The sequence below is a fragment of the Mixophyes fleayi genome, chromosome 1 (assembly GCF_038048845.1).
Source record: "Mixophyes fleayi isolate aMixFle1 chromosome 1, aMixFle1.hap1, whole genome shotgun sequence".
Classification (NCBI taxonomy): Eukaryota; Metazoa; Chordata; class Amphibia; order Anura; family Limnodynastidae; genus Mixophyes; species Mixophyes fleayi.
Window position 1 is genome coordinate 389,978,276 of NC_134402.1, and position 21,243 is coordinate 389,999,518.

Below are 21,243 nucleotides of genomic sequence, written 5' to 3' on the forward strand. Positions count from 1 at the left end.
ACGATGGTGATGCATTTGGGGTCTTACACTAGAAACAATAGGACCTTGAGAGGGGAGTTGTTCAATATGTGAAGACGGGTGCGCGCGATAGGGTCTACTTGTGGAACGATAATCGGGTGAAGTGTAGTATGATTGATAGATGGGACTGAGAGATGGAGAGAAGTAGAAGATCCCTGTGATATGTGTGCTTCAGGATTGGTGATATACATTGCAATAAGTTCAGTGAGACGTGTAAGGGTATTGTTGATAGAGGTAAGGTTTAAGTCCAAAGTATTCTCTATACGGGTGAGGCTACTGTGTAAAGTATGCTCCATAGGGGTGAGGGTTGTGGCAATATCTGTGGTGTTGGACTGAATAGTGTTATTTGTCTCTCGAATACTGTGATAGCAGTGATGCAGTGATTCCCGTTCACTGACTTCTGCTTCCTCAGTCATCTGATACTCTTGCACATCACGTGCCTCCTCCCACAGCTCATCCTCTGAATTTTCTCCCACTGTATTGGTCCCTACAATGACAAATTAAACAAAAAAAGTTAATACTGTGCTAAGGAAATTAGTGTGAATTATTATTGTGCGCATTTTGTGAAATGATACATAGTCAATACAATAGTTTACTTTGGTGTGTGTGGCGGTTAAAATATAACTTCTTTACTTCTCACTATATGTAACTGCAAATATGTTTCAGTATAGGATTTGCTACTTAAAGGCCAATTATTTTTTAACAGTAATATATATATATATATATATATATATATATATATATACATACAAGTTAACCCGTGCATGATACGCATGCATTCTAGTCAAATCAAGCTACTTAAGGTCTTAAAAAGGTTCTTGTTCATGAGGTAAAATTACCTCACAAAAATGAGTTTGACCCCTCAACTCGTAAATTTAGCCTTTACTACCCCCCCCCCCCCCACGGGGGGAAGGGGGGATGATGGAAGTTAACTGACTTGACTAATCTAATTTTTGTGTCAAATAAAGTCAGTATACCAAATTTCAGGTCAATTGGATGAGCCCTTTCTGAGAAAATAGTTTTTTCCACACACACACACACACACACACTAACGCACGCCTCTACACATGTGTGTTCATGAGGTAAAATTACCTCACGAAAATGAGTTTGAGCCCTACCAAATTTCACCCCTTTTTGAAAAATTTTTCCCACACACACTAAAGAATTTAGTAGGTCAGTGTATAACTCTGCCCAGCAGGTAGCGCTGCAACTTGGTTTTTTTTTTTCACACACACACAGACAGACAGACGCCACTAAGCATATATATATATATATATATATATATATATATATATATATAATTAAACAGCTTAAACATATATTACAATATGTGGAACTAACATTCCCTGTTTTTAATATGGAACAGTATTTAGTACAGCATTAATTATGTGTTTGGAGAGTGCAGAGTATCCTTGTATTTTGTCTATACAATGTGGGCAACCCCCTCTTGCACCCCAGTCTGTACATGGTGAATGCAGAGGATCTATGTCTGTTTCTGTTTATACAATGTAAGTCCCATCACTCTTGCACCCCATTTTTTACATTCATTAATTCCAACTTGTGTCAGGTGAGTCCCAGGTCTCCCATGGCTGCTAGTGCTTGGGAAAGACTTGCCTTTAAAAGCTGTGTGCAGGTAAGCCTGAAGCCCAGATAAATAGCATAGCATTTGATCATGTTAGGACTGACCAGATTGGGAAGACTTTGGCGTGAGTTGGTCAGCTTAACATATATTGCAATATGTGGAACTAACATTCCCTGTTTTTAATATAGAACAGTATTTAGTACAGCATTAATTATGTGTTTGGAGAGTGCAGAGTATCCCTGTTTTTTTGTCTACACAATGTGGGCAACCCCCTCTTGCACCCGTCTGTACATGGTGAGTGCAGAGGATCTATGTCTGTTTGTTTATACAATGTAAGTCCCATCACTCTTGCACCCCATTCTTTACATTAATTAATTCCAACTTGTGTCAGGTGAGTCCCAGGTCTCCCATGGCTGCTAGTGCTTGGGAAAGACTTGCCTTTAAAAGCTGTGTGCAGGTAAGCCTTAAGCCCAGATAAATAGCATAGCATTTGATCATGTTAGGACTGACCAGATTGGGAAGACTTTGGTGTGAGTTGGTCAGCTTAACATATATTGCAATATGTGGAACTAACATTCCCTGTTTTTAACATAGAACAGTATTTAGTACAGCATTAATTATGTGTTTAGAGAGTGCAGAGTATCCCTGTTTTTTTGTCTATACAATGTGGGCAACACCCTCTTGCACCCCAGTCTGTACATGGTGAGTGCAGAGGATCTATGTCTGTTTCTGTTTATACAATGTAAGTCCCATCACTCTTGTACCCCATTCTTTACATTAATAAATTCCAACTTGTGTCAGGTGAGTCCCAGGTCTCCCATGGCTGCTAGTGCTTGGGAAAGACTTGCCTTTAAAAGCTGTGTGCAGGTAAGCCTTAAGCCCAGATAAATAGCATAGCATTTGATCTTGTTAGGACTGACCAGATTGGGAAGACTTTGGCGTGCGTTGGTCAGCTTAAACATATATTGCAATATGTGGAACTAACATTCCCTGTTTTTAACATAGAACAGTATTTAGTACAGCATTAATTATGTGTTTAGAGAGTGCAGAGTATCCCTGTTTTTTTGTCTATACAATGTGGGCAACCCACTCTTGCACCCCAGTCTGTACATGGTGAGTGCAGAGGATCTATGTCTGTTTCTGTTTATATATAATTAATGATATAATTTATATATATAATATATGTGTGTATATACCTGGAGCTGTGATAGGCTCGTTGGCGGGTGGGCTACGTCCAGTGTCAATGCGGCCCACGCCTCGCACCATCTCCGCATCCAAACAGGCCAATGCCCTGGTCTCCAATGAAGTTAGTTCAAGTTGTGCCGGAGGTCCACCGCCTGTCCTTTGTGCATGCCTTCGGTGCTCTGTAATTTTGTCTTTAAGGCGACACTTAAAGTCTTGCTACCTGTGTGCAAGATAGACACATTAGAAGGATGAAATTATCCCCAAAACCTTGACACATTTTATATAAGAACAAAGAGCTAATTGTTTGACGATTCCATATTTACCTTTTCTGGACCTCATTCACCTTGCGTCTTATTGGAGCCACAGCATTCACCTCATTTGTGATTTCTTCCCATATTCTGGCTTTGGATCCTGCGGAGAGCTGACGCGGAGTGGAGTGGAGCCTATCAACAGCCAATTCCACCAAAATGTCAATTTCAGATTTAGTAAAATTGGGCTGGCGTGTTTTTTTTCCGCACCAACAGCTGATGATCCGGAAAGCTGATTTGCTTCTTGTTCAGACATGTCTACAAATTGAAATAAAATAAGTTTAGTCCATCACTATTCTAAAAAAGAGCAGACCTAGGCCCATGTTACTTACCTCAAAATGGAGGGAGGGTTATCCTGTGCTGTGACACACAAATGTCAATGGAAAACTAAAGAAGATAAAAAATTATTTTTTACTATTATGGACCTTTTTATCACTTGTGCATGCACATTTTGGATTACCTATTTGGCATATATTTTATCCCGACGGGAGCTTTTCTTTTTTTGGACATTTGATTGGTATCTCTTTGGACTTTGCCTATGTAGTATTCCATCTATTACATTCCTTTTCTCTTTGTCTGCAGAAGATTTGGTATAGATTTTGTTATATTACTGTTTTTATTGTCACATGTTACTTTTGGCCAATTAGGCAAATATATTAAATTAATTATTTATTAGTACCTTAATCAGAGGATTATTATATATTTCCACACTACATTATTTCTACTGCATTGTGCCCCCCTTTTTTCTTTTGTGTCATACTTTTGCCCTGTGGGTCCTCTCTAACTTGCTTGCTTTGTTTTACCTTGCTGGAGAAATTTTGGAATGCGTCCCCTACAGATCCACACTGGCAGCTCTATCGGCTCTATATATTACACTACTCAGAGCAGCATTGTTGTCCCCTATCCCTCTTTTTACAGAGGTGTTTAGGACAGAGTACAGCGGCGGAGTGTCGCCTGCTGTTTCAGATTTTTTTTTCTTATATGCTATGTCAGGTTGCAGTCCTAGGCCCATGTTACTTACCTCAAAATCAACCAATGAAATCCGATTCCCGACAGCAAAAACTTTGTCCATGCATAAACTGTCAGGGCCGACTATCGCATGCAGTGTAAGTTTTTATAGAGCTGCCGGTGCGTTCTCTTGCGTAGGCGCCAGAACGCTAGGCCCTCCCATTGGTTGGTGAGTCAGCCATCTTAGTAATGGTTCAGCGCTGGACGTGCACTGAGAACCAATAGGTAAGCAGGATATTAAAGTGTCCATTGCAGGTTCTTACAGCAACGCTGGACCGTTGTTTTGAACCCGCAGGGCGGTATGTGAGCAATGAGGCAAAAATGAATGGGTATCGAGCCGTACGCAGGCGTCTGCGCTTGCAATTGGGAAGGCGTCGCTCCATCGTCCAATTGCAGCGCAGATAGAGCGATTTGCGGAGACGGCAGCCAGACCTCCTCGCAGAATTGAGGGCAGAAATAAATACTCATAAGTCTGGCCAAAACACTATATAATATGCCAATATAGTATTTTCAGCACACAGAAAATATGGAGACATATTTGCCAAGGCCTATTTTGTGTTTATTACCACAATAATGAATAATATCATTATTATTAAGATTATTATTATTATTATTTATTATTATATATCGTTTCTACTTCTTATTATGGTCATTTTGTTTCAAACGTTAACCATTTCATTTACTTGACATGACTGGCATTTACCATTGAAAGCTACCATTAGCTGCATGTTTGTGTATGTTGAAGAAAATAAAAAATTACAAGTAAGATAACACATCATGATCTCCAACAGGACGCCAACGCAGCTCCCAACACCAGCGCCGCAATCAAGAATTGGTGGTCCCCCAGGAGGCGGCAGGGGTGGAGGCGGCAGGTGAAAGAGGAGTTGGCGGGTGGTGATGACCACTTCCCCACTGTTCTTCCAAAGCCAGTCTGAACCCCCCTCTCAGCAGCCAGAGGTGCTGGTGGAAGAAAGTAAGTACATGGTAATTTTCATATAGTTGAGTTTGGACTTTTTTTGGGTGTTTTACAAGATAGACATAGGACATGAGAAACAGTTTTCCCTGCCCATTCACAGTAGAGGCCATCCTAAATTCCCCCAATGGGGAAACTGCCCTCCCCCCAACTTCTTGTCTTGTGTGCAGCTGGCTGTTTTAAAAAATGCACCCTAGAGGGTGAGACTCTGCTTTGCAACATTTTCAAGGAAGAAAATGTATAAAAAAAACCACACAATTATACTATATACTTTGTATTACTCCTACAAACAGCAGATTTAAAAAAATGGGGCCAGTTTTTGGGTAACATCCCATTTCTGCACTATACCGAGCTTGCAAAATGCATACACATATGTACAGGAACCTAGACCTAGCATTTCACCACATGAATGTATTAAGAGTGCATTTACTAAATTGTTGTCTTTCGTTTTTTGCAGCAGATGAGAAGTTGATGGGTCCCACCAAAACACACAGCCAGAGGCTACTAATGGACCTCAAGAAAGAGGAGAAAGAATATAAAAAATATAAAGAAAAAGCAAAAAAAGTAAAAAAAAAATGAAATATCTAAAAAAATTGTTATATAGATTTTTTTGATTTGTACAGTTACATGTCTTATTTTGATTTCATTTGTATTTAAAAATTATTTAGTTAAAAGAAAAACTGGTTTGTGTGTGTGATTTGATTTACCAAGTTTTATTATTATCATTATGAATTTAAGTAATGCTGTTGGTTAATAGGCAATGGAGAAGAGGCCAAGCACGGTACAATAGGGTCACACCTCACATCCGGTTTATAATGTAATAAGGAAAAAACACATATCAGTAATATAATTTTAATCAAACGTGTACCATTATAGGTTCTGTTTTTTAACCATGCCATCAGAGGACTTCTGCAGTGTAGTGGTTGTGATATTCCCCCATAGCCTGAGCTACCATAGAAGCAGGAGGTGTAGCTGTTAAAGGGCTCACAGCTGGTGGGGGCCTGCCTACCCTGTATGCATGTGAATTTATCATCATTAGGGGATGATGATCATGCCCCCTCAATGGTCCATCATGTACATTAATGCCAGGCTTAGTGGCAAAGATTGCCAATTGTAGAAATAACAACCAGGGCAATAGGCATGCTGACACTTTGGGATTCACAGAGAGCATTTGTGTTATAGGTAAACAAAGTAGCATAACAAGGGGAATAGATATTTTACTGTTAATTACAACAAGCACTATTTAACAAACAAGGGTAGTTGTTAAACCATGAATCAACACTTGAGAGATACACCAATGATGTAACTATGTGACTATAAAGCGTAGTGTTCGCTTCTGCAAGTAATGCAGAACAAACTACTATTTGCCAGCGTGTACGGCCGTAAACAGGTACGATAGGAACATTTACACCACAAGTCATTAATCTGCGTATGTGCGAATACGCGTCTTGATGACTTCGCCGTTCGCAGCCACTAGATACGTGCATTAGTGCACGTACGTGCGCTGCGCTCAGTATGTGTCCCTTAATGACTCAGGCCCTCAGTGAGGAGGAAGTTGTTCTGCTTACTCTTTATCAAAAACATCAGCAAATTCTTCATATTGTGGGACAATTTTAAGTTCTGACCACATGGCATAGACTGAGAGAGACGGAGGAGATAGTGTAGTGGCTAGACAGTGGGAATGACACCAAGTCCCCCAAGACATTACTTGACCAAGACTCCAGTCAAAAACAGGAGCATGGTATTGTAGCCATGGTAATCCTAGAATTACTGGATTGTTTGGTTAAGTAAACAAAATGAGATTTCTTTTTTATGGAGTGCTGCATCTTGCATGGTTTGGTAGGTAACGATACCTTCAGGAATTTTATACCTATCAACCGCTACCAATCATCATCATCATTTATTTATATAGCACCAGCAAATTCCGTTGTAATTTACAATTGCAAACATACAGTAATAAAACAATACTGGGTAAAAAATACAGACAGAGATGTAAGAAGGCTCTGCTCGCAAGCTTACAATCTATGGGAAAATGCGAGTTTGATACATGAGGGTAAGTGCTACATATTGCATATTTGTTCAGATAGAATTCAAAGGTAAAAAGTACTTAGTGGGCTATTTGATCCAGTCACAGCAATGTTGGTAACAGGGTTCTTGTATTATGTTAACTGTAGAGGGTTGTAACAGGGTAACCTAGGTATTTTAAGAGGGTGGTTGAGGAATATTATAAGCTTGCCTGAAGAGGTGAATTTTCAGAGATCGATTGAAGACAAGAGAGAAGCCTTATGGTGTGAGGAAATTTCACAGACTGGGTGCAGCCAGAAAAAAGTCCTTAACTGGGAATGGCAGCATGTCATTATTATTATTATTTATTTATAAAGCTCCACAGATTCTGTAGTGCCGGATATAGAAGCAAGTAACAAATAAATGAGGAAATACAAGTCAGTAGCACAGATGAGTATGAGTAATGCTATGGGGACTCACACAGAGTGCCTCAAAAGATGTGACGGTACGTACGAGGGATAGGAGACAGACTTGGGACAATAGGAAGAGAGGACCCTGCCTGCGAGGGCTTACATTCTAAAGGGAGGGGTGGTGTGAGACAGTAGGACCAACTAGGAGAAAAAATGTAGATGGCAGACGAGAAAGAAGAGGTGAGGCGAGCTTGAAAAGGTACCTCGAGACAAGGTCAGAGATGTAAGGGGGAGAAGTCATGGATGTCATGAGAGTGGAAGAGAGATGCAAATCTTGTGCAGGGTGTCAAGTTGGAAAATAGTTTGAGACAAGTGAAAAGATGTATATTGGTGCAGTTTTGCTGATGGCTTTGTATGTTACTAGAAGAATTTTATATTGGATTTGCTGAAAAACAGGTAAACAATGTATAGACTAACAGAGTGGTTCAGCAGAGAAAGAACGATTTGCCAGGAAAATCAATCTAGCCACTGTGTGCAAAATAGATAGGAGGAGTGAGTATGATTTAGGGAAGACCAGTAAGGAGGGAATTGCATTAATTTAAATTTTTACAGTGTCTTATATGATATATGTTCTGGAAATGTTTCTTAGTTGTATGCAGCATAATATAAATATCGAGTCTATGTGGGGAACAAAGGTTAATTGTAAGTCAAGGAGTACACCTAGGCAGCGAGCCTGTAGTGTGGGATTTATGGTCATGTTGACAATAGATATATAAATATCAGGCAGGAAGCTTCTGTTGGTGGGTGGGAATAGTATTAACTCTGTTATTAAAACATTGAGTTCGATTTGGCGAGAGGACATTCAAGATAAAATGGCAGAAAGACCGTCAGCAATGAGGGTAGGAGAGGGTACATAAATTTGTGCATCATCTGATACTAAAATCCAAAGGAGCATATTAGTTTTCCAAGAGAAATAGTATAGATAGAGAATAGCAGAGGACCTAGGACTGAGCCTTGTGGTACTCCAACTGATAAAGGAAGAGGAGCGGAGGTGGATCCAGAGAAATGAACACTGAAAATGTGATAAGATAGGATGAGAACCAGGAAAGGACAGTGTCTTGAAGGCGTAGGGATTGTAACGTTTGACTGAGAAGAGAGTGGCCAACAGTGTGAAATGCAGCATAGAGATCCAGAAAAATTAGAAGAGAGTAATGACCTTTAGCTGTGATCAAATCATTGACATTCTTGGTCAGCGCAGTCTCTGTGAAGTGTTAAGTGTGAAAGCCTGACTGAAGAGGATCCAATAGGTTGTTTGTGGTAAGAAAGTGTGTGGGTGAGTGCAGGCAATTCTCTCAAGAAGCTTGAGGGACATGGAATCTGAAAGATGGGGTGGTAGTTTGATAGTTTGGGTCATATTTTTGTTTTTTCAGACTAGAAGTAATAACTGTGTGCTTGAATAGTGAAGGAAAGATACTAGTAGAGAGAAAGAATATATTTTAGCTAAAGGTTGAATTAGCACAAGAGACAGGGGTCTACCAATCTGTGAGGGTATAGGATCAAGAGGACAGGACTTAGAGTAGGAAGATAAGAAGAGAATAGATTCTTCCTCTTCCTTTGTGGGATCAAATGAAGAGAGGGTTTATAACGGTGCTGCGAAGGAATTGAGCTGATTGCTTTTCGAGGGAGATGATATAATTTCACGTTGGCTTTTATCAATCTTGTTCTTGAAGTAGGAAGCAAGATCCTGGGCACTAATGGTAGTCAAAGGGTTTTGGGTGGGAGGGATAAGAAGAGATTGAAATGTGTTAAAAAGGCATTTGGGTTAGAAGTCTGAGCATAGATGAGAGACTGAAGGTATGTTTGTTTAGCAGTGTACAAAACATTTCAATTGGAGTGGAAGATAACAGTATATGTGACGTAATTACGTAATTTAATTCAGTGTAAAATTTGATAACTTATTGGCTAACAGTCTGTGACCCATGGTGAAATCTCAGGATAGAATTTGATACCAGATGATATCCTGTCTGGCTCATATTTCTCTTTTGAAGGTCTCAACGAAAAGTGTGGCATTGTGCAACATATAATCATTATGTTCCCAAAGAGGTGAAGCTCAAACTCTCTTACCAGAGAGTGGTGAAATGATACCTCAACCTTTTTGAAAGCAAACTTTGTAAGCCATAATAAAAAATGAAACCAGAGAAAAAACAAGCCCGTACTCGGTATATCCCATATTGTATATGGTACCATCTGCGTGGCAATATAAGTGCCCATATATGTATACAAAACAAAAAAGACAGTTATAAGCGCTTACCCTTTACACTGCATATCTGTGTGTATCTAGCAAAATAAGAAAACATGAGGTGTTAGTTCATATTTTGATCAAAATATTTAAGTCTGCATCCCAGCATTAACGGCACCTCATTATATGCAGATCCCACACTGACCTATATGTTTTAAACACCATTAAAATGCAGTAAAAATCAGATGCACTCACCTCCCATGTATAGGGGTTTACTTCTAGTAAAGGATAAGCGCTGACAACTGTCTTTTTTGTTTCATAATTAAAAATGGATGGCTCACTGGTTCAAGAATCCTCCTTAGGCTTTGGGATCACCATTGTTCATTGGAGAGTTTGTAATCCTGAGACAAGATATATGGATGGTTGCTATTATAACAGGATGTGTAGGTGAAGCTGGGGACACCCCTGTGGTCATGTAAAGGGAATCAAGATGAGTGGAGAACCCATCAAGGCATTGCAGGCTTTGGATTTGGTTTGCCTCCTGTTTCTTAGTTCTTGAAATGAGCTGTTAGAGGAACTCAAAAGGCATAGGTGCTCCTGCTTGGTCCATGGCCAGAGTGTACTATCAGGTTCAGGGTTGTAGACACAATACCAGCTAAGATTGACACAGCCAGTGAGCAGTGGTGTAGAGTCTACGTTATTACTGGTATTCACCAGAGCCCGCTGCAAAACGGGGTGGATTTGGCTGCTTGCAGTAACCAGGAATGGTCCACTGTACTGGCCCTTAGCATGGTGGGTGGAGCACCATGAAAGATATGAAATAGAAATAATGTGTAGTAGCTCCAAAAGCAGAATAGTCAGACTAGCCAAGGTCAGCAGGATGTATGTTAAACGAATAGTATCAGCAAGGAGATAAATTGTTAGGAAAAGTCAAATGTCATAACCAATCTTTTAGCGCAGTACAATATCAAATCCAAGCATCAAAAAGTCAGGAACAAGTCAGGTCAATAATCAAGAATCAAGCAGTAAACTGGACAACACACTCAGGAGCTTAAAACAGCAAGGTTGGGGGGGCGTGGCTAGGCAGCCATTTCAGGTGGTCGCTTTCCACACCAGCTCCTGCACTCAAATCAGGTACTTGGGGAATTACCTGCAAACTCGTGGCCCATTCTCCCTGAATCTGGCACCAGAGGATTGGGGCACTGCCCTGGATACCCCAGCTGCAGCTGGTCACTCACCTCCCCCTCCCGACGGCACCGCAACTGGTCCCCGCCACGCTGGGCCTCTCAGCTCTCAGCTCCTGACCGCCCATACAACTCCCTGGGGCTTCTTCAAGCGGAGCTCCGCTTCCTATAGAGCCCCCACGGCGCTCGGAGCCACAGACGCCGCCATCTGACAGGAATAGGTGAGCGGGACCCGGAGGCCTACTTCCGGAGAAGGCCTGGGGCTCAATTTCAGACCTACCCGGCGGACATCTCCACTTCCGGTTTTACCGCGGGGACTTCCGGTCGGGCGATTCGTCCCAGGGCTTCCTGCGCTGGGCCTTCAGCTCAGCTTAGAGCTTATGACTGGGCTCGGAGGTTCCCACCATTAGGGGTCCGCCAGCAGCTAACCACCAGGCGCACTCTCGGCCTGACAATTAGTGGCGCAGATATATCCCCCAGCAGCGCTGGACCAGAGGACACGGGCCAAGCCTGCAGCTGAAAAAGCACCCGGACTGGCGAGGAGACTGGAGAAACCACCCACTGCCAGCGCCCAACCACAGGAGCCAGGTCAGTGTGAAAAAAACAAAAAAAAACAAAACAAAACAAAAAAAAACAAAAAGAAAAACAAAAACCTGCTACACACGGGGCAATTACACTACCGCAGCCCATTCTGCCTGCCTCCTTCAAGTATTCTGAGATTCTTCTAAGACTTCAGGCTTCACACCTCCTGAATCACTATAGTCCTAACCCATATTGTATTTCACCTATTATTGGAGCCGATCCCAGAGCTCCAGGGGTGCGCAATGACCCTGTAACCCCCTAAAGTGCTGACAGGGGCGGGAAGTCTTTTCCATGCTATTTACACTCAGACCCATGTGAATTCTCTTCCCTATGTGGGCCCTCCCATTGTAATTTACTCTACTATCCGGTTTGCTCACACAGCCCCTCTTACTGCCTGACAGCCCTCCCTTTGAGGATCCTTCACAATGCCTAAAGGCAGTAAGAAATCCCACCCCAAAAGCCTCCCTCAATATTTCTCGAAGCAATCAACCTCAACCCCGCATCGGTCGAGGACGGGCTCCCCCCATACTTCTGCTGAATCTGACTCAGAGGAAGATGATACGTCCCCGATAACCAGACGGGACTTCCTAACGTTAATTAAAGAAATGAAAGAACTGAAATCTTCCGTGCACTCAGAAGTACAAGCTGCCCTCCACTCACTGCGGACAGAGGTGACTTCAATAGGAACCCGCACTGACCAAGTTGAACAAAGATTAGAGACGGTGGTGTCCTCTCAGACAGGCATGGAGGAAGACATTGTACGCCTACGAAGTGACTTGACATCTGTCCAGGAACATCAAGAGGATATGGACAATCGGGCGAGGCGGAACAATCTGCGCCTAAAAGGCATTCCAGAAACGGTCGAACCTGCGCATCTGGACCAATACTTGAAGAAGCTTTTCTCCCAATTGGCCCCTGAGGTCCCGGAGGACCACTTATTGCTGGACAGAGCCCATAGGGCCCTAAAGCCCAGATCTACCGACCAGAACCAACCTAGAGATGTCATCTTACGACTTCACTTTTATACTACCAAAGAGATGGTCTTGCGCGGAGCCAGAAAATTACATACCTTAACATTCGAGGGTCACAACATACAGATCTTCCAGGACTTGTCACCAACCACCCTGGCCAGACGTCGGGAGCTTGCCCCGGTAACGCAAGTTCTACGAGATCATAATGTCCGTTATCGCTGGGGCTTCCCCTTCCGCCTGTTCCTCTGGCACCAGGAGAGACAGATTTCCGCCCGCACACTACCGGAGGCCCAGGCCCTCCTACACCGCTTAGGTCTTGCTCCTGAGCCCCCCACGGGCGCCTCTCATTCATCTACCTCGAGCAACCAGGATCTAAACCCGCGGCCCCAAAGAGCTCCGCGAGGCGAATGGTCTACAGTACAAAAGTCCTCCACTCCTCGCAAGACCTAGTAATTTATATCCCTGACTGTCTTTTAGTGATCAGAAACTCCCCACCCAGGGAAGGTCAATCCGATCCGATCCAGGGCTATTGTAAGCCGCTCCTGACCGCCTAATGGCCAATTCTACCGAAGGACATTTGAGGAACTATACTTACCCGGAGACGTGCCCTCCGAAATGTCCATATGTTACCTAACTTCTCAATATATTGTTCACACGCCTGAGGTCTGGGGTTCCTGTTTGCCCTGCCTTGTTTTTTGCTTGTTGTTTGTTTTGCTTCGTATACAGGTGGATTTCCATACCCATGGCCTTCTAGGAGTTACAGCGGAATGCCGCTATGGACCTCCCTCGGAAAAGCGGCATCTCCCCCATGACCATCGGCAGGCATGTTTATCTGTTTTTTTGGGGTCCATTTGGTCCCGTTATGTAATTGCTTTTTGTTTAACTGTTGAAATTCTCTATACGCTCACAGTGGTTCAAATTGGCATTTGTAAACATTTGTTTGTTATCTCTGTACCCTCTGGTTCGACAATGTTACATAGTTAATCCATATGTTTATATGTTTACATGATGTGGCCCCACCTTACTGATACAGCCCTCTCTGTCATCCCCTCTTCCCCCACACCCACACACATGGGCCCACTGGGTAGCAGATACCCGCCTCCCCCCCCCCCCACCCCTGTCAGCCATCTACCTTTTGCCTTCCCGATTGGTAAGCCCTAGCCACCTCCCCCATAGAGCTTGACTGCTCTCAGCTGGTCCCCGGGTACCTAAAGTACCGTTCCTTCTGCCCCACCAGCATCCTGGACGGGTTCCCTGCACCACTCCCGTCCTCCTTTCCCCACTCTCCCACCACACCTACAATGTCTCCCCAACCATGGTCGTCTCTGGCATCTATCCCTTCAGCAAGACAAAACTACAATTCACTACATATATTTTCACCTCCTGACTCTCCCACTTTGACTTTCTCATGACACTCCGTCTGATTTCTTTCAATGTTAAAGGTCTTAACTCTCCCCAAAAAAGAGGCAAACTCTACGCTTCTTTACAGGCCCTTAAAGGCGACCTAGTATTCCTACAGGAGACCCACTTTATCAAACACTTGCACCCGGAACTTAAATCCAAGAGATTCCCCCTTTCTTATCATGCTTGTGACTCTGCCAAGAAGAGATGCGGGGTGGCAATCCTCTTCTCACGTAATCTTGTCTTTGATCTCGCAGACTCACACAGGGATAAAGAAGGTAGATACATTATCCTAGTAGGTAAATTGAACAACCTCCCGTGCACACTAGTGAACATCTATGCCCCAAACCAAGACCAGCACAAATTCTTTAGGCGCCTGGGAGCTACACTCTCTCAGGTTCGCAAGGGAGAATTGATAGTGGGAGGAGACTTTAACGCGGTCCTCACCCCCCATTTGGATAGGTCTGCCCCTTCAACTGCTCCTTCCGACGGGAGGGACGGGAGGAACTCTAGAGCCCTGCAGGATTTCATGAAACTGCACAATCTGTATGATACTTGGAGAATCTCTGACCCCTTGGCCCGGGATTATTCTTTCTACTCCTCAGTCCATAACACTTATTCCCGAATCGACATGATCCTGCTCAGCCACGACCTGACCCTCAAACTCACTAATTCCACTATCCATTCAATTACATGGTCTGACCATGCCCCAATTTCGGCGGACCTCTCCTCCCTAGTATCTCGCTCCTCCACATTCTCCTGGAGACTCAACGAGTCCCTTCTCCACGACAAAAACACAGTAGCTCATATTAAATCCCTAATATCCGAATATTTTGAAACAAATGAATCTCCTGATATTTCCCCCTCTACTCTCTGGAATGCTCATAAGGCGGTCATTAGAGGCCATCTAATGGCTTCGGCAGCAAATGCTAAGAGGATTAGGGTGGCCGAGACCATGCGTCTCTCCACGACCCTCCACCAGTTGTAAGAACATAAATCTAACCCTGACCCTGCTTTATTTGAACAAATGGCCTCCGTGAGAGGTGAACTTAACCTACTTCTCTCCCACCGAGTGGCCAACAAGCTGAAATGGCTGAACCAGCGCTTTTACGAAAAAGGTGATAAGGCGGACAAGCTCTTGGCCACTCGGCTGCGGACCAAAGTCTCGGCCCGTAATCTTATGGCTATTAGGGATCCCTCCGGGACTCTGGTCTATGACCCAAAATTAATCCGCTCAGAATTCCAAAATTACTATTTAAAATTGTACAACCTCCCTCAACCCCCCAACACTTCGGCCCACAGGGAACAGTCAGAGCGTATAGATAAGTTCCTGGAGGACGCTCGCCTTCCGAAGCTTACTCCCCAGGCTGCAGACCGCCTTAGTGAACCCATCTCCTTGGAGGAGGTAGTGCAGGTTATTAAGGCTCAGAAAACAGGAAAGGCACCTGGTCCTGATGGGTTTTCAGCAGCCTACTATAAGAAATTCGCTGCTCTTCTGGCCCCCCAACTCTCCACTCTTTTTAACTCTATCCTAAAGGGCAAACCCTGGCCTAAAGAATCTCTGGAGGCTCGGATAACCCTGATCCACAAGGAAGGCAAAGAAGTCCATAATTGTGCTAGTTATCGCCCAATATCCCTCCTTAATAATGACTTGAAACTTTACGCTAAGATCCTGGCCAATCGCCTAAACACTGTACTCCCCGGGCTAGTTCACTATGATCAGGTGGGGTTTGTCCCTGGTAGGCAGGCCAGGGATAACACAAGGAGAACTATCGATCTCATTCATATAATTAACACTAGGAAAACTCCATCCATCATTTTATCCTTGGATGCCGAAAAGGCCTTCGACAGGATCTCCTGGCAGTTCATGACTCATACCCTCAAGCATTTTGGCCTGTCTGGGGATTTCTTGTCGGGGGTCCAGGCCCTGTATTCTCACCCCTCTGCTAAGGTTATGGTCAATGGTTCTCCTTCTGATCCCGTCCCAATAAGTAATGGCACCCGCCAAGGATGCCCACTTTCCCCTTTAATTTTTGCCTTGGTCATTGAGCCTCTGGCAGCCACTATCCGAGCCTCCCCAGATATCAGAGGAGTGGAGACAGGGTCCCTGGAGAGTAAGCTCTCACTCTTTGCTGACGATATACTCCTCACGCTCCAGCAACCAAGAATATCTCTGCCCAACCTGTTCTGCCTCCTCTCGAGATATGGTGACCTATCCGGGTATAAAATCAACATAACAAAATCCGAAGCCCTATTTCTTAATGTGCCCTCACAGGACTGCTATGATCTCACCTCCCATTTTCACTTTAGATGGCAGAAGAAAAAATTAAAATACCTGGGAGTATATATAACCACCTCATATGAAACCCTATACCAGGAGAACTATCCAGCCCTCTTCCACAAACTCAAGTCAGACATCTTCTCCTGGCGAACCCTAATCATCTCGTGGCTGGGCAGGATCATTGCGGTAAAAATGACTGTTCTCCCTCAACTTCTTTACCTTTTCCAGACACTGCCTGTGAGAATACCCCTAACTGAAATTTACTCTATGCAACAACACCTTTCTAAATTTGTTTGGCGAGGCAGGTCTCCCAGGCTCCGATTGGCACTACTTAAAAAACCTAAGGGCTGCGGAGGCAGGGGCTTCCCCGACCTCAAGGCCTACTACTGGGCAGCTCAGCTTAGCTCAATAGCCTCCTCATTTGCTCCACCGGCATCTCATGCATGGGCAGACCTGGAGGCTGCCTACCTCTCCGTACCCGACTTGTCAGGCCTCTGGGGAGTCCCTTCTGATATTCGGAAGGTCCTAACCAAACGTTTTCCAACTCTGGAATTTGCAGCTCGGATCTGGGAGACCTGCAAGGGTCATCTCTCTATCTTTCCTAACCCTCTGCACATCATACCTCTGTGGCATAACCCCACCTTCCCTCCGGGAAAGTCCCGATCTTTCTCTCGGCTATGGACTAGGGCAGGATTCCGTTTTGCCGGGAGCCTTCTTGAGCGAGGAAGGCCCATATCCTATGACGCCCTCTGCTCCAGGGTCCCTAACTTTCACCCGCCGTTCTACCAATACCTGCAGGTTCGGCACTTCCTCCTGTCACTCCTGTCGGACAACTCACCTCACTCCCCCTCCCAATTTGAATCTCTCTGCCTCTCTTCCCCTCTGCGAAGGGGTATGATCTCGTCCTTGTATAGTCTACTACTAGGAAAACTGATTCCCTCCGGGAACGCACATGAGAGGGAGTGGGAGAGGGATCTGGGCCCTCCCCCGGAGGAGGACTGCTGGGAGACCATCAGGCTAAACGTGGCTTCTAGTTCCATCTCCACATTAATTAAGGAAAATGCGTACAAAGTCTACTACAGGTGGTATCTCACACCTGACAAGCTCGCAAAAATGTACCAGTCAGCCTCTCCCGATTGCTGGAGGAATTGTGGCCATCGAGGCACCTTCGTGCATATTTAGTGGTCATGCCCGGTTATCTCCTCCTTCTGGGACAGGGTTTCGAGACTTCTTTCCTCCCTCCTCCAATGCCCTATCAGAAAGGATCCATGGTCCTTCCTCCTCTGTTACCCTATACAAGACCTAGACACCCATTCCGCAAAACTTGCCTCGCATGTTCTGGCAGCCGCCAGATGTTTGATTGCTAAGCTCTGGAAGCAGGCGAACCCCCCCCGCATCTCTTCTCTTAAATCTTATATATGGTTTATTGCCAACATGGAAAAAATCACGTCGCTGCTGCGAGACAAAGAAGACAAATTTCATCAAATCTGGGCCCCCTGGCTTTATGCCTAAGATCCCCGTAGCTTTATCTTCCTCCAAATAGTCTCTCCCTCCACAACTCCAGATAACATTGACCCCTTTACTCCTTTAAAAAACACTCTCATGCAGATATGACAGCACCCCCTTCTGAAGGTGAACATGCTCCTCTCAAGTATATCCCATGATTCGACCATCTCCCCCCCCCCTTACCCACCCTACACCTCCTCCTCCTCCTCCAATACCCATTCCCTCTCCCTCCCGCCCCTCACCCATTACCATTCTGTTATAGTGCAATATACTTTACTGTTTTATGAGTGACATTGCTGGATATCCACTATGCTTTATGACTATTCCAATCAATATGCTTGTTATCTAAAGTCTATGTCATTCATACTTTATTATACAATAAAATTTTGAGTTAAAAAAAAAAAAAAAAACAGCAAGGTTGATACTCTGGCAGGGAACGACAGGCAGAGCAGGTTTAAATACTGTTTGGAAGTTCAACTGCCGACCTGTGATATCAGCGATCTTCTGATTGTATGTTCATAAACTTGCATCAGCTGTGATTGCCATGCTGTGAAGAGAAAGTTAGTTACTGAGTCCTCCCATCAATGCAAGTTTCCTAACAATAATATAGTGTTTTATTTCTCTTCTATTAGGAAGTACAGTCATGGCCAAAAGTTTTGAGAATGACACAATATTATTGTTCACAAAGTCAGGTTTTCAAACTCAGGTTTTATGTCCCTCTTTTCCATGACAATGAACTTTATCCCCAAAACAACAATCTACTGCATTTCAGCTCTGCCACAAAAGGACCAGCTGACATCAGGTCAGTGATTGTCTCGTTAACACAGGTGAGAGTGTTGACGAGGACAAGGCTGGAGATCACTCTGTCATGCTGATTGAGTTAGAATAACAGACTGGAAGCCTTAAAAGAAGGGTGGTGGTTGAAATCATTGTTCTTCCTCTGTTCACCATGGTTATCTGTAAGGAAACACGTGCAGACATCATTGCTTTGCACAAAAACTGCTTCAAAGGCAAGGATATTGCTGCTAGTAAGATTGTACCTAAATCAACCATTTATCGGATCATCAAGAACTTCAAGGAGACAGGTTCAATATTTGTGAAGAAGACTTCAGGGCGGACAAGAGCGTCCAGCAAGTGCCAGGACCTTCTCCTAAAATTGATTCAGCTGCAGGATAGGGGCACCACCAGTGTAGAGCTTGCTCAGGAATGACAGCAGGCAGGTGTGAGTGCATGTGCACGCACAGTGAGGTGAAGACTTTTGGAGGATGGCCTAGTGTCAAGAAGGCCAGCAAAGAAGCCACTTCTCTCCAGGAAAAACATCAGAGACAGACTCTTATTCTGCAAAAGATACAGGGATTGGACTGCTAAGGACTGGGGAAAAATCATTTTCTCTAATGAATCCCTTCAGATCGTTTGGAGCATCTGAAAAAATGCTTGTCTGGAGAAGGAAAGGTGAGCGCTATACTACAACCAGTCCTACAACCAGTCCTGAGGGGTTGCTTCTCAGTCAAGGGAGTGGGGTCACTCACAATTTTGCAAAAGAACACAGCCATGAATGAAGAATGGTACCAAAACATCCTCCAAGAGCAACTTCTCCCAGCCATCCATGAACAGTTTGGTGATGAACAATGCTTTTGTCACGGGCACTAGGAGTCTTTGCCCAGGATATCACCAGATGCTGTTCTTACCAGAGTAATATAGCTGGTACTATGGTTCTCTGGTAGCAGGGTGACAACGGAACAGGAGAATCAGCAGATGGTGAGGGAATGCTCAAGGAAAGTCTATGACTAGCAGCAACTGGTAATGACTTAGATGTATGTACACGAGGAACCAGATGGACAAGTAAACGTGAGGAGAGTCAGTGGTCTGCGTACAGCAAGTTGTACCACTGCTATAGTGAGGAGGAATGTCCAGGAGTAGAGAGAAGGTAGTGAAAGTCAGTGGTCTGCGTATAGCAAGTTGTACCACTGTCTATAGTGAAGGAATGGATTCCAGGTGCAAGTAGGTAACGGGGAAGTCAGTGGTCTGCGTACAGCAAGTTGTACCACTGCTTATGTGAGAGGATACTTGAAACTGGTGTGAAACTGGTGCCAATGGAAAATAGGAGTCAGTGGTCTGCGTTCAGCAAGTTGTACCACTGCTATATATATATGAGGAGGGGCACGAGGAGATGAATGGAATACTGAGGATACACGGGGCACACGGAACTTGATCCCACGATGATAACCACAATACAATAATAACTGACAAGCGCTGCTTGAAGTATACAAAGTCACTATAGAGATCCGGGTAATAGGAAACAAAGTCAATAGTAATAATAGCTTCAGTTAAAAGCAACAGGTATTGAAGGTTTCATAAGGGCTGCACATGCGCAGACCCTCAGGATGGCGGACGGCCACGGTTCCTGAACACAGGAGAAATGGCACTTACAGTCCGGTGAGTGACAGCTTTTTCCAGCATGATGGAACACCTTGACATAAGGCAAAAATGATAACTAAGTGGGTCGGGTAAAAAAACATCAATCTTTTGGGTCCATGGCCAGGAAACTCCCCAGATCTTAATCCCATTGAAAACTGGTGGCCAATCCTGAAGAGGCGGTGGACAAACAAAAACCCACAAATTCTGACTAACTCCAAGCATTGATTAGGCAAGAATGAAGCTGCCATCAGTCAGTATGTGGCCCAGAAGTTGATTGACAGCATGGCGGAGTGAATTGCAGAGGTCTTCAAAAAGAAGGGTCAACATTGCAAATATTGACTTTTTGCATAAACTTAATGTAATTGTTAATAAAAGCCTTTGACACTTCTGAAGTGCTTGTAATTTTACTTCAGTATACCATAGTATCTGACAAAAGAGCTAAAAATACTGAAGCAGCAAACTTTATGAAAATCAATACTGGTGTCATTCGCAAGACTTTTGGCCATGACTGTACTGTATATCCTTTTTAAGGTTATATTCTGATAAATGAGGCTTTGACCTAAAAAATTATGCTGTTTTAATGTTTGAATTTACCTGGCTTCGACTTTTGAATTTATACATATGTACCATTAATTATATTTTCACCCTGTCTCTCTGTAACTGCTGTATTCTGATTTTAACAAGCATTCGCAGAAAAGCTTTGAAAGGTGGATGACTGGATGTGAGCTGTCTTCTCCGTTTCAAAGTTTTATTGCCGATCCCTATCAAAACTAGTGATCAGGATTTGTAGTAAGGTACAATTTACAACCCTTTTAAGTAGTATTTTAATATTGTGTTTTCTCTATTTTTTTATTTTTTTTTGAAGATGATCAATTATTTACAAAGTATAAATATTATACATAGTTTTCATATACAGATACCTAAGTGAGTTCGAGACAACAGACAAATCAAGGCAAAAATATCAAAAGAACCTTGAAAACAGGGATGATGAGACATGAAATGATACATATATCTGAATTGACCTTGTATTATCATTATGTGATATAAAACAATGATCAGGATTGTTTATTGAAAGTAAGCTAAAATAAAATCCATTTCTAATACCTTAATGGTTTCATGTATTTTTCTTTGAGCAGTTTAAAGCAGTAATCACGTATCTTACAATAAGAACCA